This window comes from Anomaloglossus baeobatrachus, chromosome 2, assembly GCF_048569485.1.
Source record: "Anomaloglossus baeobatrachus isolate aAnoBae1 chromosome 2, aAnoBae1.hap1, whole genome shotgun sequence".
Taxonomy (NCBI): domain Eukaryota; kingdom Metazoa; phylum Chordata; class Amphibia; order Anura; family Aromobatidae; genus Anomaloglossus; species Anomaloglossus baeobatrachus.
In genome coordinates, this window is record NC_134354.1 from 789,665,086 (window position 1) to 789,691,374 (window position 26,289).

Below are 26,289 nucleotides of genomic sequence, written 5' to 3' on the forward strand. Positions count from 1 at the left end.
CCGGAAGCACGGCAGAGCGGATAAAGCAGCTACAGCACTGCAAACTGGGGCCAGAAGCATGGCGGAGCGGATAAAGTAGCTACAGCACTGCAAACTGGGTCCGGAAGCATGGCGGTGCAGATAAAGCAGATACAGCACTGCAAACTGGGGCCGGAAGCATGGCGGAGCGGATAAAGCAGCTACAGCACTGCAAACTGGGGCCAGTAGCATGGCGGAGCGGATAAAGCAGCCAGTCCAGGGGCTCCTGGCAGAAGATGTCCGGTCAGGGAGACGGCACTGCCTGCAAGCCAAAGCGGGCGAACAGTACCTTGCAGACAATGACTCTGGGGGGCGCCGTTCGAGGCTTTAATGACTGTATTTCAGAAAGTGGCAATGGGCAGAGGTCCTGCTGCCTCCATATCTTACTGGGGAACCACAGAAAGGAACAACAACCTCGCCCTGCAGGATACAATGGAGTACGGCAGCTAAAGGTGGAGAATATGGCTCCTCTGGGCGTAACCCCGGCAGTCCGGGTACGACGGGTGCACCACTGGGGCCATCATAGGGACAAGCCGCCTCACTCCGAGATGTTTGACCTCCAGCACCTGGTCCAAAAATGGCTGCGGCCCGAGAGCTGCTCTCTAGCCCAGATAGTGGAGTGGTGATGGACCGATTTCTCCACTCACTACCTAAGTCCGTACAAGGCTGGGCTGCCCAAGGAGAGCCCCAGAATGCAGATGTCCTGGTGGGCCTCGTGGAAAGATACTCAGCTGTGGACAACTCCCTGAACTATCAAGGGAGCCTGAGGTCATCTGTCTACGATGCCCAAGACCTCGGAGGGAGCGCCCAAAGACCCAGGAGGAGTCACAGCTGAGTTTAAGGGGTACATCTCGTTGCATTGTCTCTTGGAGGTGTCATGCCTATGTCATATACCCGGCCGATGTTCCCTGACCTCAGAACCAATGGACAGGAGCATGGGCCTGCGCTGCTCCTACCTCGCCTACCATGTTCCTCATCCGGGTGAGGGGCTTCAGGTTTGCCGGGTAACGGTGTGCAAGTAGCTGGACTTCTGGACTCTGGGAATTTTGGTGACCTGGACACATGTGTCAGGCCCTGGGAGGGTGGAAGCCATCAGGTGTGTTCATGAAGACGTGAAGAACCTACCTATGGCCCAGGTCCACATTGTGGGACATGCAAGCATATCCTGTGCCAAAGTGATGGCCGGGTAAAAGTGCACCGGCCCAAGCATCAAGTAAGACAATCGAAGCCTGAGGATCGTATATTTGGGAGGGTTCCCACAGTGTAAGGCATTTACCAAGTGGCAGTGACCCCATGATGGGATGGCAGCCCCCGACTTTGGGCAGAGGGGAAGGTATGTAGCCAAGCCACGAAGGACTGGGCTCATTCCCCAGCTCGGCAGGACCTGATTAGAGGCACCAGTCTAGCTTTTTACTAGAGCTAGGAAATGGGTTCACTGGATGTTCAGTCCCCTGGGGGAAAAGGGGGCAACTAAGATCCGGGGGGCTGCAATGTAACACTTTTGGGCACCCAGCGACCATATGATCTCCAGGTCCCGAGGAAGGACCCTTCTACTGACTGCATTGTGGTCTCTGAGTATTATGTATCCGTCAGCGGAATACAGAGGTGGTAATAAACCCATTCTGTCTTCTTCCCCGGATGAGACCTAATGTTGTTACATTGTAACAGTTTTAACCCCGCGCTCTAACTTTACATTGCCGCCGAGGTTGTCGCTTTACGGTCAGGATGGGATAAATCTGCAACTAATATGTAATTTCAGCAGGAAATCTGGGAAGTGGGGGATATTGACCCACAAAGACCGGGGACATCTTTTAAAGGGTGGAGTGAAAAAAGCGAGAATCCTTATGGGGAAACAAGTGCACAAAGGCAGTGATCCTTCAGGATGGATAATAATGGGGATCCGTGCTCCGCTGAACGGACAATCCCCGTGTCCAGCGATGGGCACTCAGGATAATTGACCATTTGCTTCTGCAGTCACTCGCCTGTCAGTCCGGCAGCCTTATTACCGCCGCCAGCGTCTGCAGCCGGTCAGCATGAGAAAGCGATAATCGATAGCTGCCCTGACGGTCAATCATTTAAAGTGACCATCACCCCTGAGTGCTCACTAGCCTCCAGGTCTGACGGCTAACCAATGGCGTTTATAATGCACAGTCAATAAGGGGTGACAGACCGCGGCCCCCACAAAGCAAAAGCCCCCGAAACAGCAAGAAAAATATGTTTCTTAATTAGCTAAGAGGTGTGTATTCTGGCCAAATCTAATAGCACAAACCCTGCAATGTGCGCACCATTCACACAATGATGATTACACTGCGGGATCCCACTTTACTTATCAATGTGTATTAAAAAAACTAAACCGCAATTTATATACATTGAAGGGTATATAACTAATACAATACTGCCCCCTATATACAAGAATATACCTACTATAATACTGCCCCCTATATACAAGAATATAACTACTATAATACTGCTCCCTATGTACAAGAATATAACTACTATAATACTGCTCCCAATATACAAGAATATAACTACTATAATACTGCCCCTATATACAAGAAATATACCTACTATAATACTGCCCCCCTATATACAAGAATATAACTACTATAATACTGCCCCTATATACAAGAATATAACTACTATAATACTGCCCCTATATACAAGAATATAACTACTATAATACTGCCCCTATATACAAGCATATAACTACTATAATACCGCCCCTATATGCAAGAATATAACTACTATAATACCGCCCCTATGTACAAGAATATAACTACTATAATACTGCTCCTATGTACAAGAATATAACTACTATAATACTGCCCCTATGTACAAGAATATAACTAATACAATACTGCCCCCTATGTACAAGAATATAACTACTATAATACTGCTCCTATGTACAAGAATATAACTACTATAATACTGCCCCTATGTACAAGAATATAACTAATACAATACTGCCCCCTATGTACAAGAATATAACTACTATAATACTGCTCCTATGTACAAGAATATAACTACTATAATACTGCCCCCTATATACAAGAATATAACTACTATAATACTGCTCCTATGTACAAGAATATAACTACTATAATACTGCCCCCTATATACAAGAATATAACTACTATAATACTGCTCCTATGTACAAGAATATAACTACTATAATACTGCTCCTATATACAAGAATATAACTACTATAATACTGCTCCTATGTACAAGAATATAACTACTATAATACTGCCCCTATATACAAGAATATAACTACTATAATACTGCTCCTATGTACAAGAATATAACTACTATAATACTGCCCCCTATATACAAGAATATAACTACTATAATACTGCTCCTATGTACAAGAATATAACTACTATAATACTGCCCCTATGTACAAGAATATAACTACTATAATACTGCCCCTATATACAAGAATATAACTACTATAATACTGCACCCTATGTACAAGAATATAACTACTATAATACTGCCCCATGTACAAGAATATAACTACTATAATACTGCCCCTATGTACAAGAATATAACTACTATAATACTGCCCCCTATGTACAAGAATATAACTGCTATAATACTACTCCTATGTACAAGAATATAACTGCTATAATACTGCCTCCTATGTACAAGAATATAACTACTATAATACTGCCCTTATATACAAGAATATAACTGCTATAATACTGCCCCTATGTACAAGAATATAACTGCTATAATACTGCCCCTATGTACAAGAATATAACTACTATAATACTGCCCCCTATATACAAGAATATAACTACTATAATACTGCTCCTATGTACAAGAATATAACTACTATAATACTGCCCCTATGTACAAGAATATAACTACTATAATACTGCTCCTATGCACAAGAATATAACTACTATAATACTGCCCCCTATGTACAAGAATATAACTACTAAAATACTGCCCCTATGTATAAGAATATACCGTAACTACTATAATACTGCTCCTATGTACAAGAATATAACTACTATAATACTGCCCCTATGTACAAGAATATAACTACTATAATACTGCCTCCTATGTACAAGAATATAACTACTATAATACTGCCCCCTATGTACAAGAATATAACTGCTATAATACTGCCCCTATGTACAAGAATATAACTACTATAATACTGCCTCCTATGTACAAGAATATAACTACTATATACTGCCCCCTATGTACAAGAATGTAACTGCTATAATACTGCTCCTATGTACAAGAATATACCTACTATAATACTGCCCCCTATATACAAGAATATAACTACTATAATACTGCCCCTATATACAAGAATATAACTACTATAATACTGCCCCTATATACAAGAATATACCTACTATAATACTGCCCCCTATATACAAGAATATAACTACTATAATACTGCCCCTATATACAAGAATATAACTACTATAATACTGCCCCTATATACAAGAATATAACTACTATAATACTGCCCCTATATACAAGCATATAACTACTATAATACCGCCCCTATATGCAAGAATATAACTACTATAATACCCGCCCCTATGTACAAGAATATAACTACTATAATACTGCTCCTATGTACAAGAATATAACTACTATAATACTGCCCCTATGTACAAGAATATAACTACTATAATACTGCTCCTATGTACAAGAATATAACTACTATAATACTGCCCCTATGTACAAGAATATAACTAATACAATACTGCCCCCTATGTACAAGAATATAACTACTATAATACTGCTCCTATGTACAAGAATATAACTACTATAATACTGCCCCCTATATACAAGAATATAACTACTATAATACTGCTCCTATGTACAAGAATATAACTACTATAATACTGCCCTCTATATACAAGAATATAACTACTATAATACTGCTCCTATGTACAAGAATATAACTACTATAATACTGCTCCTATATACAAGAATATAACTACTATAATACTGCTCCTATGTACAAGAATATAACTACTATAATACTGCCCCTATATACAAGAATATAACTACTATAATACTGCTCCTATGTACAAGAATATAACTACTATAATACTGCCCCCTATATACAAGAATATAACTACTATAATACTGCTCCTATGTACAAAAATATAACTACTATAATACTGCCCCTATGTACAAGAATATAACTACTATAATACTGCCCCTATATACAAGAATATAACTACTATAATACTGCACCCCTATGTACAAGAATATAACTACTATAATACTGCCCCATGTACAAGAATATAACTACTATAATACTGCCCCCTATGTACAAGAATATAACTACTATAATACTGCCCCTATGTACAAGAATATAACTACTATAATACTGCCCCTATGTACAAGAATATAACTACTATAATACTGCCCCTATATACAAGAATATAACTACTATAATACTGCCCCTATGTACAAGAATATAAACTACTAAATACTGCCCCTATGTACAAGAATATAACTACTATAATACTGCCCCTATATACAAGAATATAACTACTATAATACTGCCCCTATATACAAGAATATAACTACTATAATACTGCCCCTATGTACAAGAATATAACTACTATAATACTGCCCCTATGTACAAGAATATAACTACTATAATACTGCCCCTATATACAAGAATATAACTACTATAATACTGCCCCCTATGTACAAGAATATAACTACTATAATACTGCCCCCAAGCTGTGAGGTTGTGTTGAGCAGTTCTCCTGATGTCTGGAGCAAGCCCAGGGCGGGGCCCCCCTGGGCGGGGAAGCTCCCCAGGCAAGGCCCAGGCTTCCCGGCCTACACTGGGACATGGCTCCCAGGCCTCTTCCATTGGGAATACCACCCCCAGAGTCGCTGTGAGACCTGTGAATGTAGCACAAAGCTCCAGCAACAAAGGAGAAAGTAAGGAATCGGTGTGTAATGTTTTGGGAGGAAAACCAACTCCAAGTGCAGCAAAGAAGCCGGAATATGTCTCTAAAGAAATGCAGCAAAGTGTAAAGTCTTGTAATTCCTGCAGAGAAGCCCCGGTCAGTGCACAGCTCCAGCCAGGAGCTCAGCTTCCATCACCATCAGCTGTGCAGCTCAGCTCTCCAGCCCGCAGACAGAGGACATCTTTGGAGAAGCAGACCCTGCAAGAAAATCTCCGGCAGCAGCATTGTGGTGTCCGGCATGGCGAGCTCAGGCCGCACCAGGTCGCAGTCCAGTGCCTGGGTCCAGCAAGGCCACCATGCAGACATCTGTGGTGGAGGCCTGTAACAAGCCTGTGTTCAAGGTCCCTGCACCTGTGGCCAAGCCTGAAGCTGTGGATACAGTGTGTGTGCCCGAGCCGCAGCTAGCGGATGAGATGCCTGGACTAGTCAGAAGACTGGGTGAGTTGCAGTCGATGAAAGGCATGCTGCAGGCGGAGATAGACTGTCTCTATAATCTAAGGGCCACTTTAGATCCTGCCCTGACCTCTGTGTGTGACCAGAGACTGAACAAAAAGGGTTTGGAGCTGGCGAGTGTGGTGCAGGACATGGACACTGTGCTGGAGAGTATGGGGCCCCTGAAGGAGACATGGACTCTGTGCTGGAGAGTATGGGGCCCCTGAAGGAGTCCTATATGACCCAGGAATGTTTGGCCTCCCATAGGCAGGACTGTGCTGTGGAGACCCCTGATGTGCAGTCAGAGGCCGCTTGGGACGAGATCCCCCAGCAGCAGACGCGACCGGTGATACAGGCGGCCAGATTCTGCTTTCAGGATGGGACACAACTGCAGCTACAGGAGCTTACACCTCAGACAGTGGAGGCACTACAAGTCCCAGAGTGCCCCACACAGGAGCAGGACCTTCCATGTGTGACTGTCTGTGCTGCTGAAGCCGGTGCACAGCCTGGGGATGGTGTTGTTGTGCCTGTGGGGTCGGGGGCTGGAGGGGATTCACAGTCTGTGATGGACATTGCACAATGTGATGATGATGATGATGCTGCTCATGTTGATGTGCATGACATATGTGACTTTCCCCCCTTTGCTATCTAACCCGCAAGGTGTACCAGCCCCCCCTGCTACAGACCCTCGTCCTGTCCGTCAGCCCAGGGTGTCCCGGCAGGTGCCCCCCAGGAATGCCTGGAGCCGCGGCGCCCCATCCTTCACCTCCGGCGCCCATTATACCGGTCAGACTTTCAAGCGTATTAATGTTGTGCGTTTTAAGTACATAGGTCCCAAGGAGGTTCTGCCGCAGCGCAGGTTTGTGGTGAGGGAGCTGCTGTGCCACCAGATGGGGTTTGTACCGCGTGAGATCCTGGCGATCTCTAATCTGCAGGACGGGCAGGGCTATGACGTCAGCTTTAAGCTCATGTCTGACCTGGACAGGTTCTGGGCCGATTACCCCAAGTTCAGGGACACCGAGGACTGGAATGAGTTTTTGTTGGTCCCTATTTCCAGGCCAGATACTGTTACTGTGAATGTCACCTTCTGGAATGAAGGCCGTTCCCCCACAGGACATCGAGGTGTGGCTCCGGAGACATTGTGACCTCGTCTCTGGCCCTCACCAAGGTCAGAGATGAGGACGGTATCTGGACTATGGGGTGGAAGGTCCTGGTGAAGCTGAGGCAATATAACAACATCACTGCCCACCTGCCCAACTCCTTCTTCATTGGGAGGGAGAAGGGGAGATGTTACTACCCCGGGGCAGCCCCGAAAGTGCTTCAAATGTGGTAAAACTGGTCATCTGGCCAATGCCTGTACCGTGGTGAAGTGCAGCCTGTGTGGGGACATCGGTCATGTCGCTGCAGACTGCCGGGACGTCAGGTGCAACCTCTGTGGTAAGATGGGCCATCCTCACCGGAACTGTCCAGACGCCTGGCACAACCTCTGCAGAGAGTTCCCTGATGAGGATGTGATGGCAGGGGCAGAGGCTCAGGAGGTGGTGGCAGAGGCCCAGGAGGTGGTGGCGGAGGCTCAGGAGGTGGTGGTAGAGGCTCAGGAGGTGGTGGCAGAGGCCCAGGAGGTGGTGGCGGAGGCTCAGGAGGTGGTGGCAGAGGCCCAGGAGGAGGTTTTACCATCAGGAGAGGTACTGCCCAACCCAGATGTCCCCCGGGAGTCCGCTCAAGTAATACCAGAGCAGGAGGGTGAGGAGGGGAACATGGAGGGTCGTCCCTCAGGTCCAGCAGTCTCAGGTGGCCCCCCCTTCAGCATCTGTATCTGATGACTGGACCATTAGTCAGAATAAAAGGAAGAAGAAACACGCGTCCTCCCGTAGACCTGAGGCTGCATGTGACAGGGCGAGTAAGAAGGTCCAGAGCTCTGTGGGTGCGATGGTCGTGTCCAACAAGTATGGGGCTTTGTCCCATGATGATGATTTTGAGAGGGAATTGGGGACACTTGAATGTGACAGGGACATAGAGGAACATCCCCCGCCAAAGCGGAGGCCCCTCTCTGTAGACCCTCAGGTAGAATCTGCCATGGACACCGGTGGTGGACAGAACGTCCCTGACTCGGATGATGAGTATCACTCTGCTCCGTCTATATATTGTATGGTGATTGCTGAGTTTCATTGATGCTTCATTCCCCGCACAGGTGTGGACTCGTTACTTTATTTCTGTATTTAATCTGATTATTTAGTGCCGGTGTCTGTGTAACCTCAGTGACTTGTGGCCTGTATTAATGCGAGTTTTTGTTTCTTATACATGTATTTATGTTTGTTTTTTCTAATAAAAATTGCCCCCTATGTACAAGAATATAACTGCTATAATACTACTCCTATGTACAAGAATATAACTGCTATAATACTGCTCCTATGTACAAGAATATAACTACTATAATACTGCCCTTATATACAAGAATATAACTGCTATAATACTGCCCCCTATGTACAAGAATATAACTGCTATAATACTGCCCCTATGTACAAGAATATAACTACTATAATACTGCCCCCTATATACAAGAATATAACTACTATAATACTGCTCCTATGTACAAGAATATAACTACTATAATACTGCCCCCTATGTACAAGAATATAACTACTATAATACTGCCCCTATGTACAAGAATATAACTACTATAATACTGCCTCCTATGTACAAGAATATAACTACTATAATACTGCCCCCTATGTACAAGAATATAACTGCTATAATACTGCCCCTATGTACAAGAATATAACTACTATATATACTGCCTCCTATGTACAAGAATATAACTACTATATACTGCCCCTATGTACAAGAATGTAACTGCTATAATACTGCTCCTATGTACAAGAATATAACTACTATAATACTGCCCCCTATGCACAAGAATATAACTACTATAATACTACCCCTATGTACAAGAATATAATTACTATAATACTGCCCCCTATGTACAAGAATATAACTACTATAATACTGCCCCTATATACAAGAATATAACTACTATAATACTGCCCCCTATGTACAAGAATATAACTACTATAATACTGCCCCTATGTACAAGAATATAACTACTATAATACTGCCCCTATATACAAGAATATAACTACTATAATACTGCCCCATGTACAAGAATATAACTACTATAATACTGCCCCTCTGTACAAGAATATAACTACTATAATACTGCCCCCTATGTACAAGAATATAACTACTATAATACTACTCCCTATGTACAAGAATATAACTGCTATAATACTGCCTCCTATGTACAAGAATATAACTACTATAATACTGCCCCTATGTACAAGAATATAACTACTATAATACTGCTCCTATGCACAAGAATATAACTACTATAATACTGCCCCTATGTACAAGAATATAACTACTAAAATACTGCCCCTATGTATAAGAATATAACTACTATAATACTGCTCCTATGTACAAGAATATAACTACTATAATACTGCCCCTATGTACAAGAATATAACTACTATAATACTAACCCTATGTACAAGAATATAACTACTATAATACTGCTCCTATATACAAGAATATAACTAATATAATACTGCCTCCTATGTACAAGAATATAACTACTATAATACCGCCCCCTATATACAAGAATATAACTGATATAATACTGCCCCTATGTACAAGAATATAACTACTATATACTGCCCCTATGTACAAGAATATAACTACTATAATACTGCCCCTATGCACAAGAATATAACTACTATAATACTGCCCCCTATGTACAAGAATATAAACTACTATAATACTGCCCCTATGTACAAGAATATAAACTACTATAATACTGCCCCTATATACAAGAATATAACTACTATAATACTGCACCCTATGTACAAGAATATAACTACTATAATACTGCCCCATGTACAAGAATATAACTACTATAATACTGCCCCTATGTACAAGAATATAACTACTATAATACTGCCCCCTATGTACAAGAATATAACTACTATAATACTGCCCCCTATGTACAAGAATATAACTACTATAATACTGCCCCTTATGTACAAGGAATATAACTACTATAATACTGCCCCTATGTACAGGAATATAACTACTATAATACTGCTCCTATGTACAAGAATATAACTGCTATAATACTGCCTCCTATGTACAAGAATATAACTACTATAATACTGCCCCTGTGTACAAGCATATAACTACTATAATACTGCCCCCTATATACAAGAATATAACTACTATAATACTGCCCCTGTGTACAAGCATATAACTACTATAATACTGCCTCTATGTACAAGAATATAACTACTATAATACTGCCCTTATATACAAGAATATAACTGCTATAATACTGCCCCCTATGTACAAGAATATAACTACTATAATACTTCCCCCCTATGTACAGGAATATAACTACTATAATACTGCCCCTGATGTACAAGAATATAACTACTATAATACTGCCCCCTATATACAAGAATATAACTACTATAATACTGCTCCTATGTACAAGAATATAACTACTATAATACTGCCCCTATGTACAAGAATATAACTACTATAATACTGCTCCTATGCACAAGAATATAACTACTATAATACTGCCCCCTATGTACAAGAATATAACTACTATAATACTGCCTCCTATGTACAAGAATATAACTACTATAATACTGCCTCCTATATACAAGAATATAACTACTATAATACTGCCCCCTATGTACAAGAATATAACTGCTATAATATTGCCTCCTATGTACAAGAATATAACTACTATAATACTGCCTCTATGTACAAGAAAATAACTACAAAAATACTGCCCCTATGTATAAGAATATAACTACTATAATACTGCTCCCTATGTACAAGAATATAACTACTATAATACTGCCCCTTTGTACAAGAATATAACTGCTATAATACTGCTCCTATGTACAAGAATATAACTACTATAATACTGCCCCCTATGTACAAGAATATAACTAGTATAATACTGCTCCTATGTACAAGAATATAACTACTAAAATACTGCCCCTATGTATAAGAATATAACTACTATAATACTGCTCCTATGTACAAGAATATAACTGCTATAATACTGCCCCCTATGTATAAGAATATAACTGCTATAATACTGCCCCTATGTACAAGAATATAACTACTATAATACTGCCTCTATGTACAAGAAAATAACTACAAAAATACTTGCTGCCCCTATGTATAAGAATATAACTACTATAATACTGCTCCTATGTACAAGAATATAACTACTATAATACTGCTCCTATGTACAAGAATATAACTACTATAATACTGCCCCTATGTACAAGAATATAACTACTATAATACTGCCCCTATGTACAAGAATATAACTACTATAATACTGCCCCCTATGTACAAGAATATAACTAGTATAATACTGCTCCTATGTACAAGAATATAACTACTAAAATACTGCCCCTATGTATAAGAATATAACTACTATAATACTGCTCCTATGTACAAGAATATAACTGCTATAATACTGCCCCCTATGTATAAGAATATAAACTGCTATAATACTGCCCCTATGTACAAGAATATAACTACTATAATACTGCCTCTATGTACAAGAATATAAATACTATAATACTGCCTCCTATGTACAAGAATATAACTACTATAATACTGCCTCTATGTATAAGAATATAACTACTATAATACTGCCTCCTATGTACAAGAATATAACTACTATAATACTGCCTCTATGTACAAGAATATAACTGCTATAATACTGCCCCCTATGTACAAGATATAACTGCTATAATACTGCCCCCTATGTACAAGAATATAACTACTATAATACTGCCCTTATATACAAGAATATAACTACTATAATACTGCCCTTATATACAAGAATATAGCTACTATAATACTGCCCTTATATAAAGGGAATATAACTGCTATAATATAATACTGCAGTATTGTGACCCGGTTCCTTCTTTCCTCCTGATGTCGGGCTATGTTGCTGTGCGTGGTGACAGAGGGCGGTTATTCTGTAGATTCTGTATTATTCCTATACACTGTGATTATTATTAGCGGTATTATATTCCGGGGCCGTCCGCTCTCCCTCCCTCTTACATACCGTACACCCGGCTGATATTATTACACGCGCCACAAGCCGGAGACGTCCCAAATTACTGGAGACAAACATTGTGGCTGGGAGTAATTGGATTTTGCTGTTGTCGGGCTCCGCTTTTCCTCGGTGTAAGTGAAGTGCGGCGCGGAGTCCTCAATGACAAATTCTGCCAAGTGCTGCTCGTTAGCTCCGGGCAGGATCATGTGCGCAGCGGACCCCACGGATCGTGAGCTCTGCGGGTTAGACGTACACACACTAGTTACATGTTAGTAAAGCAGTGACTTGTATCACATGGTATTTATTTCCTTCTGTTAGGGGGTGTGTTCACATTTATCACTATTTCCATTTGTCTGAGCTGAAAATAGTCCATGAAAAAGACGAGTCGTTTCTACACCAATGCTGCGAGCGGAATGCTTCACTAAGGAAGAACAGTGCGGACTGGTGGAGGCAAAAAAAACTAATGAAGGCAAAAAATACTAATGAAGACCAGTGGGGACTGGTGGAGGCAAAAAATACTAATGAAGACCAGTGCGGACTGGTGGAGGCAAAAAATACTAATGAAGACCAGTGGGGACTGGTGGAGGCAAAAAATACTAATGAAGACCAGTGGGGACTGGTGGAGGCAAAAAATACTAATGAAGACCAGTGGGGACTGGTGGAGGCAAAAAATACTAATAAAAATCAGTGGGGACTGGTGGAGGCAAAAAATACTAATGAAGACCAGTGCGGACTGGTGGAGGCAAAAAATACTAATAAAAATCAGTGGGGACTGGTGGAGGCAAAAAATACTAATGAAGACCAGTGGGGACTGGTGGAGGCAAAAAATACTAATGAAGACCAGTGGGGACTGGTGGAGGCAAAAAATACTAATGAAGACCAGTGCGGACTGGTGGAGGCAAAAAATACTAATGAAGACCAGTGGGGACTGGTGGAGGCAAAAAATACTAATGAAGACCAGTGGGGTATGGTGGAGGCAAAAAATACTAATGAAGACCAGTGGGGACTGGTGGAGGCAAAAATACTAATGAAGACCAGTGCGGACTGGTGGAGGCAAAAAATACTAATAAAAATCAGTGGGGACTGGTGGAGGCAAAAAATACTAATGAAGACCAGTGCGGACTGGTGGAGGCAAAAAATACTAATAAAAATCAGTGGGGACTGGTGGTGGCAAAAAATACTAATGAAGACCAGTGCGGACTGGTGGAGGCAAAAAAATACTAATGAAGACCAGTGGGGACTGGTGGAGGCAAAAAATACTAATGAAAACCAGTGCGGACTGGTGGAGGCAAAATATACTAATGAAGACCAGTGGGGACTGGTGGAGGCAAAATATACTAATGAAGACCAGTGGGGACTGGTGGAGGCAAAAAAATACTAATGAAGACCAGTGGGGACTGGTGGAGGCAAAAAATACTAATGAAGACCAGTGGGGACTGGTGGAGGCAAAAAAATACTAATGAAGACCAGTGGGGACTGGTGGAGGCAAAAAAATACTAATGAAGACCAGTGGGGACTGGTGGAGGCAAAAAATACTAATGAAGACCAGTGGGGACTGGTGGAGGCAAAAAATACTAATGAAGACCAGTGGGGACTGGTGGAGGCAAAAAAATACTAATGAAGACCAGTGGGGACTGGTGGAGGCAAAAAAATACTAATGAAGACCAGTGGGGACTGGTGGAGGCAAAAAATACTAATGAAGACCAGTGGGGACTGGTGGAGGCAAAAAATACTAATGAAGACCAGTGGGGACTGGTGGAGACTGATGAAGGCAGCCAGGAGAATAATGGTGACAACTAATGATGACTTGTTCATATTGGTGAATGCCAGTGGAGACTGGTGGGGACTGGTGCAGATTAATGGACACTGGTTAGAGGGGTTAATTTCTAAAAACATTGCAAGGTGCTGGTAAAATTGTGCAACTTTTCCAATTTACCTCTTATTAAAAATCCTCTCCATTCTCAAGAGCAGAGGGATATTAATGTTATAGTTCACTGCGCTTTGTCTAGGCTGTCGGCCACCTCTGGAGTTCATCAGAGGTGGCTGGTTTCCTAAGCAACGAGTGTGCACTTGGCAGCTGTTTGCGATACATCTTGCCGCTGGCCGGGATGCTGGATCCTGAGCTCCTGTAATGATGCAGAGGCAAAGCTTCCTCTGCTGACAGCAAGGAGAGAGGATGGTGCCGGTCAGCTGTGTGGTGAAGACCTGGTAGTGACTGGGGAAGACTGGTAATGACTGGGAAGATAGGTAGTGACTGGGGAAGACTGGTAATGACTGGGGAAGATAGGTTAGTGACTGATGAAGACAGGTAGTGACTGATGAAGACCGGTAGTGACTGGGGAAGACCGGTAGTGACTGGGGAAGACTGGTAATGACTGGGGAAGATAGGTAGTGACTGATGAAGACAGGTAGTGACTGATGAAGACAGGTAGTGACTGATGAAGACAGGTAGTGACTGATGAAGACAGGTAGTGACTGATGAAGACAGGTAGTGACTGATGAAGACAGGTAGTGACTGATGAAGACAGGTAGTGACTGAGGAAGACAGGTAGTGACTGAGAAGACAGGTAGTGACTGGGGAAGACAGGTAGTGACTGGGAAGACTGGTAATGACTGGGGAAGACGAAACAGGGTCAAGGTCACTGGGAAGACAACAGGTAGTGACTGGGGAAGACAACAGGTAGTGGCTGGGGAAGACCGGAAGTGACTGGGGAAGACAACAGGTAGTCACTGGGGAAGACAACAGGTAGTCACTGGGGAAGACAACAGGTAGTCACTGGGGAAGACAACAGGTAGTCACTGGGGAAGACAACAGGTAGTGACTGGGGAAGACAAAGGTAGTGACTGGGGAAGACCGGAAGTGACTGGGGAAGACAACAGGTAGTCACTGGGGAAGACAACAGTAGTGACTGGGGAAGACAACAGGTAGTCACTGGGGGAAGGAGGGAAGGGGACGGAAGACAAAGGTAGTGACTGGGGAAGACAACAGGTAGTGACTGGGGAAGACAACAGGTAGTGACTGGGGAAGACAACAGGTAGTGACTGGGGAAGACAACAGGGTAGTGACTGGGAAGACAACAGGTAGTGACTGGGGAAGACAACAGGTAGTGACTGGGGAAGACAACAGGTAGTGACTGGGGAGACAACAGGTAGTGACTGGGGAAGACAACAGGTAGTGACTGGGGAAGACAACAGGTAGTGACTGGGGAAGACAGGCAGTGACTGAGAAAGACAGGTAGTGACTGAGGAAGACAGGTAGTGACTGGGGAAGACCGGTACGTGACTGGAGAAGACCGGTAGTGACTGGGGAAGACAGGTAGTGACTGAGGAAGACAGGTAGTGACTGAGGAAGACAGGTAGTGACTGGGGAAGACCGGGTAGTGACTGGGGAAGACCAGGTAAGTGACTGGGGAAAGACCGGTAGTGACTGGGGAAGACAACAGGTAGAGTGACTGGGGAAGACCGGTATTTGAATGTTAAAAAGCACCAGATAGGGACTGGTGGAGACTAAAAAAGGGAATACTGGTAAAGATTGATGAGGGCTATGGAAAAACTAGAGATACACCAGTAGCCCATTGAGCGAGAAAAGAGGACTAGAGACAAGTGAAGACTGGTAGAGACTAGGAAGGCCGTAAAAACTGACCGAGTACTACTGGGGAAGAATGGGGAAAACTGGTAAATACTGGTGACCTCACCAAGATCGGGGAGCACCAATGTATACTGGTGGAAACTGGTGCAGAATGGTGAAAACTCATGCAGACTGGTAATGAATAGAGAAGACTGGTAAAGAGGGAAGACGACTATGGGAGACCGATGCGGAATAATTACTGAGAAAACGACAAATTCTGAAGAGACATGTAAGACTTGTAATGCTGCTTAAAGATGGAGACTGATAAAAAAGGGTGAAGACTAGTGAGGATGCCTCTCTGTGGCCCCTCCTCCCCTGACGCTCCTCCCTCTTCCAGTTCTCCGACTCCTTCCTCTATTTTGTCTGTAGCTTCCACCCTCTCTTCTGTTTTTTGTAGCCCCACCCCTCTCCAGTAGCCGCAACCTCTCCTCCTGTAGCCCCACCCTCTCTCCTCCTGTAGCCCCACCCTCTCTCCTCCTGTAGCCCCACCCTCTCTCCTCCTGTAGCCCCACCCTCTCTCCTCCTGTAGCCCCCACCCTCTCCAGTAGCCCCACCCTCTCCTCCTGTAGCCCCACCCTCTCTCCTGTAGCCCCACCCTCTCTCCTCCTGTAGCCCCCACCCTCTCTCCTCCTGTAGCCCCACCCTCTCTCCTCCTGTAGCCCCACCCTCTCTCCTCTGTAGCCCCACCCTCTCTCCTCCTGTAGCCTCACCCTCTCTCCTCCTGTAGACACACCCTCTCTCCTCCTGTAGACACACCCTCTCTCCTCTGTAGACACACCCTCTCTCCTCCTGTAGCCCCACCCTCTCTCCTCCTGTAGCCCCACCCCTCTCCAGTAGCCCCACCCTCTCCTCCTGTAACCCCACCCCTCTCTCCTGTAGCCCCACGCTCTCTCCTCCTGTAGCCCCAACCCTCTCTCCTCCTGTAGCCCCACACTCTCTCCTCCTGTAGCCCCACACTCTCTCCTCCTGTAGCCCCACGCTCTCTCCTCCTGTAGCCCCACGCTCCTCTCCTCCTGTAGCCCCACGCTCTCTCCTACTGTAACCCCACGCTCTCTCCTACTGTAACCCCACGCTCTCTCCTACTGTAACCCCACACTCTCTCCTACTGTAACCCCACACTCTCTCCTACTGTAACCCCACACTCTCTCCTACTGTAACCCCACACTCTCTCCTACTGTAGCCCCACACTCTCTCCTCCTGTAGCCCCACGCCCTCTCCTCCTGTAGCCCCACCCTCTCTCCTGTAGCCCCACGCTCTCTCCTCCTGTAGCCCCACCCTCTCTCCTCCTGTAGCCCCACCCTCTCTCCTCCTGTAGCCCCACACTCTCTCCTCCTGTAGCCCCACACTCTCTCCTCCTGTAGCCCCACGCTCTCTCCTCCTGTAGCCCCACGCCCTCTCCTCCTGTAGCCCCACGCTCTCTCCTACTGTAACCCCACGCTCTCTCCTACTGTAACCCCACGCTCTCTCCTACTGTAACCCCACACTCTCTCCTACTGTAACCCCACACTCTCTCCTACTGTAACCCCACACTCTCTCCTACTGTAACCCCACACTCTCTCCTCCTGTAGCCCCACACTCTCTCCTCCTGTAGCCCCACGCCCTCTCCTCCTGTAGCCCACACTCTCTCCTCCTGTAGCCCCACACTCTCTCCTACTGTACCCACACTCTCTCCTCCTGTAGCCCCACACTCTCTCCTCCTGTAGCCCCACACTCTCTCCTACTGTAACCCCACACTCTCTCCTCCTGTAGCCCACACTCTCTCTCCTGTAGCCCCACACTCTCTCCTCCTGTAGCCCCACACCTCTCTCCCTCCTGTAGCCCCACACTCTCTCCTACTGTAACCCCACACTCTCTCCTCCTGTAGCCCCACACTCTCTCCTACTGTACCCCACACTCTCTCCTCCTGTTGCCCCACGCTCTCTCCTACTGTAGCCCCACGCTCTCTCCTCCTGTAGCCCCACGCCCTCTCCTCCTGTAGCCCACACGCTCTCTCCTACTGTAACCCCACGCTCTCTCCTACTGTAACCCCACGCTCTCTCCTACTGTAACCCCACACTCTCTCCTACTGTAACCCCACACTCTCTCCTACTGTAACCCCACACTCTCTCCTACTGTAACCCCACACCCTCTCCTCCTGTAGCCCCACGCTCTCTCCTCCTGTAGCCCCACGCCCTCTCCTCCTGTAGCCCACGCCCTCTTCCTCCTGTAGCCCCACGCCCTCTCTTCCTGTAGCCCCACGCCCTCTCTTCCTGTAGCCCCACGCCCTCTCTTCCTGTAGCCCCACGCTCTCTCTCCTCCTGTAGCCCCACACTCTCTCCTCCTGTAGCCCCACACTCTCTCCTCCTGTAGCCCCACACTCTCTCCTCCTGTAGCCCCACACTCTCTCCTCCTGTAGCCCCCACACTCTCTCCTCCTGTAGCCCCACACTCTCTCCTCCTGTAGCCCCACACTCTCTCCTCCTGTAACCCCACACTCTCTCCTCCCTGTAACCCCACACTCTCTCCTCCTGTAACCCCACACTCTCTCCTCCTGTAACCCCACACTCTCTCCCTCCTGTAGCTCCACCCTCTCTCCTCCTGTAGCCTCATCCTCTCTCCACTGTAACCTCACCTCTCTCCACTGTATCCCCACCCTCGCTACACTGTAGCCCCACCCTCTCATCCTCCTGTAGCTCCACTCTCATCCTCCTGTAGCTCCACCCTTTCTCCTTTAGTCTCACCCTCTTCTCATGTAGCACCACCCTCTCCTCTGTAGCTCCACCTTCTCCTCTGTAGCCCCACCCTCTCCTCTGTAGCCCCACCCTCTCCTCTGTAGCCCCACCCTCTCCTCTGTAGCCCCACCCTCTCCTCTGTAGCCCCCACCCTCTCCTCTGTAGCCCCACCCTCTCCTCTGTAGATCCACCCTCTCATCTGTAGATCCACCCTCTCCTCTGTAGCCCCACCCTCTCCTCTGTAGCCCCACCCTCTCCTCTGTAGCCCCACCCTCTCCTCTGTAGCCCCACCCTCTCCTCTGTAGCCCCACCCTCTCCTCTGTAGCCCCACCCCTCTCCTCTGTAGCCCCACCCTCTCCTCTGTAGATCCACCCTCTCCTCTGTAGCCCCACCCTCTCCTCTGTAGCCCCACCCTCTCCTCTGTAGCCCCACCCTCTCCTCTGTAGCCCCACCCTCTCCTCTGTAGCCCCACCCTCTCCTCTGTAGCCCCACCCTCTCCTCTGTAGATCCACCCTCTCCTCTGTAGCCCCACCCTCTCTCCAGCTGTAGCTCCAAAAAGTGAGACAATTTTAATGAATGTAGTAAATTTGGGAAGTTTTTGCTGTTTTGTATCTCGCCAGCATCTTTGTTCTTCGGGGTTGGGAGATACGATGGGCACAGGACCCGGAAATCGCTTCAGTAAGCTCAGTAAGCTTCAGGAAGCTGGGACCCCCGAACACTGACTCCGGGGGCTCAAAATGCATCCTCCAAGAGGGCGAGTCTCGGGATAGCGGAGACATCACTTCTAAAGGACCACAAGAGGACTCTTGATACATGAAATATCCTGACAATTAATGTCACCCTGCCAACAGGCCACAAGTACAGAGGGGCATCCAGGGGTTACATAGGACTGCAGGTGACATCTACTACATTATCTGTACTCAGAGATATCACTGTGTTATCTGTGGTGTTACATAGGACTGCAGGTGACATCTACTACATTATGTGTACTCAGATATATCACTGTGTTACATAGGACTGCAGGTGACATCTACTACATTATCTGTACTCAGATATATCACTGTGTTACATAGGACTGCAGGTGACATCTACTACATTATCTGTACTCAGATATATCACTGTGTTACATAGGACTGCAGGTGACATCTACTACATTATCTGTACCCAGATATATCACTGTGTTATCTGTGGTGTTACATAGGACTGCAGGTGACATCTACTACATTATCTGTACCCAGATATATCACTGTGTTACATAGGACTGCAGGTGACATCTACTACATTATCTGTACTCAGATATATCACTGTGTTACATAGGACTGCAGGTGACATCTACTACATTATCTGTACCCAGATATATCACTGTGTTACATAGGACTGCAGGTGACATCTAGTACACTCTGGTTCTTATATTTCCAGCTCTTGCGGTGTGCTATATTGTATTATATTACATGTCACTGTATTTGGTATTTTCAGTCCTCATCATCCTGTCCTCCTCTCTCTTTCCTGCTCTCTCTTTCCTTCCTCCTCTCTCTTTCCTCCTCTCTCCTTCGTGACCTCTACTTCCTCCTCCCTTCCTCACCCTCTCTCCTTCCTCTCCCCTTCCCCCTCTTTCCTCCTCTCTCCTTCCCTCTTCTTCCCCCTCTCTCCTTCATTCTCTGGTCTTCCTCCTCTCTCCTTCCCCCCTCTCTCCATCCTCTTTCCTCCTCTATCCTTCGTTCTCTGTCCTTCCTCCTCTCCCCTTCCTCCTCTCTCTTTACTCCTTCCTCTCTCCTCCTTACTCTCTCCTCCTCTCTCCTTCCTCTTTCCTTCATTCTCTGTCCTTCCACCTTCCTCTCTCCTTCCTCTCTCCTTCCTCCTCTCCCCTTCTTCCACTCTCTTTCCTCCTCTCTCCTCCCCCCCTTCCTCCTTCTCTCACCTTCCCCCTCTCTCCTTCCCCCTCTCCCCTTCCTCCTCTCTCCTTCCCCCTCTCCCCTTCCTCCTCTCTCCTTCCCACTCCCTCCTTCCTCTTTCTCCTCCTCTCTCCTTCCCCCTCTCACCTTCCCCCTCTCTCCTTCCCCCTCTCTCCTTCCCCCTCTCTCCTTCCCCCTCTCCCCTTCTTCCTCTCTCCGTCCCCCTCTTCCCTTCTTCCTCTCTCCTTCCCCCCTCTCCTTTCCCCTCTCTCCTTCCTCCTCTCTCCTTCCCCCTCTCTCCTTCTCTCTTCCTCTCTCCTTCTCCCTCTCTCCTTCCTCTTTCCTTCTCTCTTTCCTCTTCTCTCCTTCCTCCTTCTTCCTTCTCTCCCCTTCCTCCTCTCTCCTTCCCACTCTCTCATTCCTCTTTCCTCCTCTCCCCTTCCTCCTCTCTCCTTTCTCCTTCTTCCTCCCTCCTCCCCCCTCTCCCCTTCCTCCTCTCTCATTCCCCCTCTCTCCTTCCTCTTTCCCCCTTTCCCATTCCTCCTCTCTCATTCCTCTTTCCCCCTCTATCCTTCCCCCTCTCTCCTTCCTCTTTCCCCCTCTATCCTTCCCCCTCTCTCCTTCCTCTTTCTTCCTCTATCCTTCCTCCTCTCTCATTCCTCTTTCCCCCTCTCCCCTTCCTCCTCTCTCATTCCTCTTCCCCCTCTCCCTTTCCTCCTCTATCCTTCCTCCTCTATCCTTCCTCCTCTCTCCTGCGCTCTCGGTGACATCAGTTACAATATGTATTAGACAATTTCTTACATTTCAATTCAATAAGTGGGAGACAACATTCTGCAAAACCCACAGTCTGAAGAGTGAGCGGCACATGCTGGGAGTACTTGTGCCACATCTGCTGGGAGTACTTGTGCCACATCTGCTGGGAGTACTCGTGCCACATCTGCTGGGAGTACTCGTGCCACACCTGCTCGGAGTACTTGTGCCACACCTGCTCGGAGTACTTGTGCCACACCTGCTCGGAGTACTTGTGCCACATCTGCTCGGAGTACTAGTGGCACACCTGCTCGGAGTACTTGTGCCACACCTGCTCGGAGTACTTGTGCCACATCTGCTCGGAGTACTAGTGGCACACCTGCTCGGAGTACTAGTGCCACACTTGCTCGGAGTACTTGTGCCACACCTGCTGGGAGTACTTGTGCCCCACCTGCTGGGAGTACTCGTGCCCCACCTGCTGGGAGTACTCGTGCCACACCTGCTCGGAGTACTTGTGCCACACCTGCTCGGAGTACTTGTGCCACACCTGCTCGGAGTACTTGTGCCACATCTGCTCGGAGTACTAGTGGCACACCTGCTCGGAGTACTAGTGCCACACCTGCTCGGAGTACTTGTGCCACACCTGCTCGGAGTACTTGTGCCACATCTGCTCGGAGTACTAGTGGCACACCTGCTCGGAGTACTTGTGCCACACCTGCTCGGAGTACTTGTGCCACATCTGCTCGGAGTACTAGTGGCACACCTGCTCGGAGTACTAGTGCCACACTTGCTCGGAGTACTTGTGCCACACCTGCTGGGAGTACTTGTGCCCCACCTGCTGGGAGTACTCGTGCCCCACCTGCTGGGAGTACTCGTGCCCCACCTGCTCGGAGTACTTGTGCCACACCTGCTCGGGGTACTTGTGCCACACCTGCTCGGAGTACTTGTGCCACACCTGCTGGGAGTGCTTGTGCCACACCTGCTGGGAGTGCTTGTGCCACACCTGATAGGAGTACTTGTGCCACACCTGATGGGAGTACTTGTGCCACACCTGCTGAGAGTACTAGCACCACACCTGCTGGGAGTACTAGCGCCACACCTGCTGGGAGTACTTGTGCCACACCTGATGGGAGTACTTGTGCCACACTTGCTGGGAGTACTAGCGCCACACCTGCTGAGAGTACTAGCGCCACACCTGATGGGAGTACTTGTGCCAAACCTGATGGGAGTACTTGTGCCACACCTGATGGGAGTACTTGTGCCACACCTGCTGAGAGTACTTGTGCCACACCTGCTGGGAGTACTAGTGCCACACCTGCTGAGAGTACTAGCGCCACACCTGCTGGGAGTACTAGTGCCACAACTGCTGAGAGTATTTGTGCCACACCTGCGGGGAGTACTAGCGCCACACCTGCTGGGAGTACTAGTGCCACACCTGCTGGGAGTATTTGTGCCACACCTGCTGGGAGTATTTGTGCCACACCTGCTGGGAGTATTTGTGCCACACCTGCTGGGAGTATTTGTGCCACACCTGCTGGGAGTATTTGTGCCATACCTGCTGGGAGTACTAGCGCCACACCTGCTGGGAGTACTAGGGCCACACCTGCTGGGAATAGTAGTACCACACCTGCTGCCCGGGGTCTCAGGCCACTGATTGTCAGCCACACTTTGCTCACTGAGGAAACATCCTCAAATACCAGATCCCAACACTACAACTCCCAGCCTGCCTCCGGAGACTACGCCTCAGACGCCCCTCTCCCCATGGGTGCAGGGTAGATGTGCGGCTCCCACCACTTCAGGTGCCACCTGCTGCCACTTTTACCAGCTATCATCCTAGGACAGTAATGGGGTCTGCACAAGTTCATGGTGCTCGTAGCAGCTGCGCCCCCCTCCCCTCCAGTGTGTGGCCCCCCGCTCCTCCAGCTTGTGGCTCCTCCAGTGTGGCCCCTCCAGTGTGTGGCCCCCGCTCCTCCAGTGTGTGGCCCCCGCTCCTCCAGTGTGTGGCCCCCGCTCCTCCAGTGTGTGGCCCCCGCTCCTCCAGTCTGTGGCCCCCGCTCCTCCAGTGTGTGGCCCCCGCTCCTCCAGTGTGGCTCCTCCAGTGTGTGGCTCCTCCAGTGTGTGGCCCCTCCAGTGTGTGGCCCCCGCTCCTCCAGTGTGTGGCCCCTCCAGTGTGTGGCTCCTCCAGTGTGGCTCCTCCAGTGTGTGGCTCCTCCAGTGTGTGGCTCCTCCAGTGTGTGGCCCCTCCAGTGTGTGGCCCCCGCTCCTCCAGTCTGTGGCCCCTCCAGTGTGTGGCCCCCGCTCCTCCAGTGTGTGGCCCCTCCAGCCTGTGGCTCCTCCAGCCTGTGGCCCCCCCCGGTGCCCCGGTGTCTTACCTGTAGGGCTTCGGAGCATCCTCCTCCCGGAGCGGCGGAGTCTTCAGCCTTCAGGAAGACCTGCTGCCCCCGTCTAAAGAAATGGATAAGGGCAGTGAGAATGTGGTGCAGGATGAGGACCATGCTGCGGCGGCGCCCGGTGCCCGGCTGCCCGGGGTGGCATGCACACAGCCGCACACATGCACTCACACTACATGGATGACGGGCACACACGAGTCCTGAGGAGAAGGCACGTCCTCTGCACGGCCGCCCCTCCCCGCGCCATCCCTCACTCCCACCCGGGCTCCAAACCAAAGGGGAGACGCACCTGCTGCTGCCCAGAGCGCCGGGGCAAGCGGAGCGCAGGATCCACATGGCTGCGGCACCGGAGCAGGGACCGGCGGGGGCGAGAGCGACTGCGGCCACAGCCTGCGCTCCCGAACGCCACACGGTCCTAGCGCCGGCACACGGCGGCACAGCGGGGTCCGCACCGGCCGGGGGGCGCACTGAGGGGAGAGAAGCGGGGGGCACTGAGGAAGGAAGAATAGGGGGCACTGAGGGGAGAGAAGCGGGGGGCACTGAGGAAGGAAGACTGGGGGACACACTGAGGGGGGGAAAAGAAGGGAGCACTGAGGAAGGAAGACTGGGGGCACTGAGGGGGGGGAAAGCGGGGAGCACTGAGGAAGGAAGACTGGGGGCACTGAGGGGGGGGGAAAGCGGGGGACACACTGAGGACGGAAGACTGGGGGACACACTGAGGACGGAAGACTGGGGGACACACTGAGGACGGAAGACTGGGGGACACACTGAGGAAGGAAGACTGGGGGACACACTGAGGACGGAAGACTGGGGGACACACTGAGGACGGAAGACTGGGGGACACACTGAGGACGGAAGACTGGGGGACACACTGAGGACGGAAGACTGGGGGACACACTGAGGAAGGAAGACTGGGGGACACACTGAGGGGAGAAGAATGGGGGGACACACTGAGGAAGGAAGACTGGGGGACACACTGAGGACGGAAGACTGGGGGACACACTGAGGACGGAAGACTGGGGGACACACTGAGGAAGGAAGACTGGGGGACACACTGAGGACGGAAGACTGGGGGACACACTGAGGACGGAAGACTGGGGGACACACTGAGGACGGAAGACTGGGGGACACACTGAGGACGGAAGACTGGGGGACACACTGAGGACGGAAGACTGGGGGACACACTGAGGACGGAAGACTGGGGGACACACTGAGGACGGAAGACTGGGGGACACACTGAGGACGGAAGACTGGGGGACACACTGAGGACGGAAGACTGGGGGACACACTGAGGACGGAAGACTGGGGGACACACTGAGGACGGAAGACTGGGGGACACACTGAGGAAGGAAGACTGGGGGACACACTGAGGACGGAAGACTGGGGGACACACTGAGGACGGAAGACTGGGGGACACACTGAGGACGGAAGACTGGGGGACACACTGAGGACGGAAGACTGGGGGACACACTGAGGAAGGAAGACTGGGGGACACACTGAGGACGGAAGACTGGGGGACACACTGAGGACGGAAGACTGGGGGACACACTGAGGACGGAAGACTGGGGGACACACTGAGGACGGAAGACTGGGGGACACACTGAGGACGGAAGACTGGGGGACACACTGAGGACGGAAGACTGGGGGACACACTGAGGACGGAAGACTGGGGGACACACTGAGGAAGGAAGACTGGGGGACACACTGAGGACGGAAGACTGGGGGACACACTGAGGACGGAAGACTGGGGGACACACTGAGGACGGAAGACTGGGGGACACACTGAGGACGGAAGACTGGGGGACACACTGAGGACGGAAGACTGGGGGACACACTGAGGAAGGAAGACTGGGGGACACACTGAGGACGGAAGACTGGGGGACACACTGAGGACGGAAGACTGGGGGACACACTGAGGACGGAAGACTGGGGGACACACTGAGGACGGAAGACTGGGGGACACACTGAGGACGGAAGACTGGGGGACACACTGAGGACGGAAGACTGGGGGACACACTGAGGACGGAAGACTGGGGGACACACTGAGGACGGAAGACTGGGGGACACACTGAGGAAGGAAGACTGGGGGACACACTGAGGACGGAAGACTGGGGGACACACTGAGGACGGAAGACTGGGGGACACACTGAGGACGGAAGACTGGGGGACACACTGAGGAAGGAAGACTGGGGGACACACTGAGGACGGAAGACTGGGGGACACACTGAGGAAGGAAGACTGGGGGACACACTGAGGAAGGAAGACTGGGGGGCACACTGAGGAAGGAAGACTGGGGGACACACTGAGGGGGGGAAAAGAAAGGAGCACACTGAGGACGGAAGACTGGGGGACACA

General features: G+C 48.7%; 1 long non-coding RNA gene across 1 annotated transcript in view; it reads right to left on the reverse strand.

The window, feature by feature from the left end:
• Positions 1 to 24,308, reverse strand: part of LOC142290761 (uncharacterized) — a 178,826-nt gene extending 154,518 nt beyond the window's left edge. Inside the window, exons 1-2 of the long non-coding RNA XR_012750381.1 lie at positions 24,224 to 24,308; positions 23,917 to 23,989 (exon numbers count right to left, since the gene is read on the reverse strand). This is a non-coding gene — a long non-coding RNA (uncharacterized LOC142290761). The remainder of the gene's footprint in view (positions 1 to 23,916; positions 23,990 to 24,223) is intronic.
• Positions 24,309 to 26,289: the final 1,981 nt, after the last annotated feature.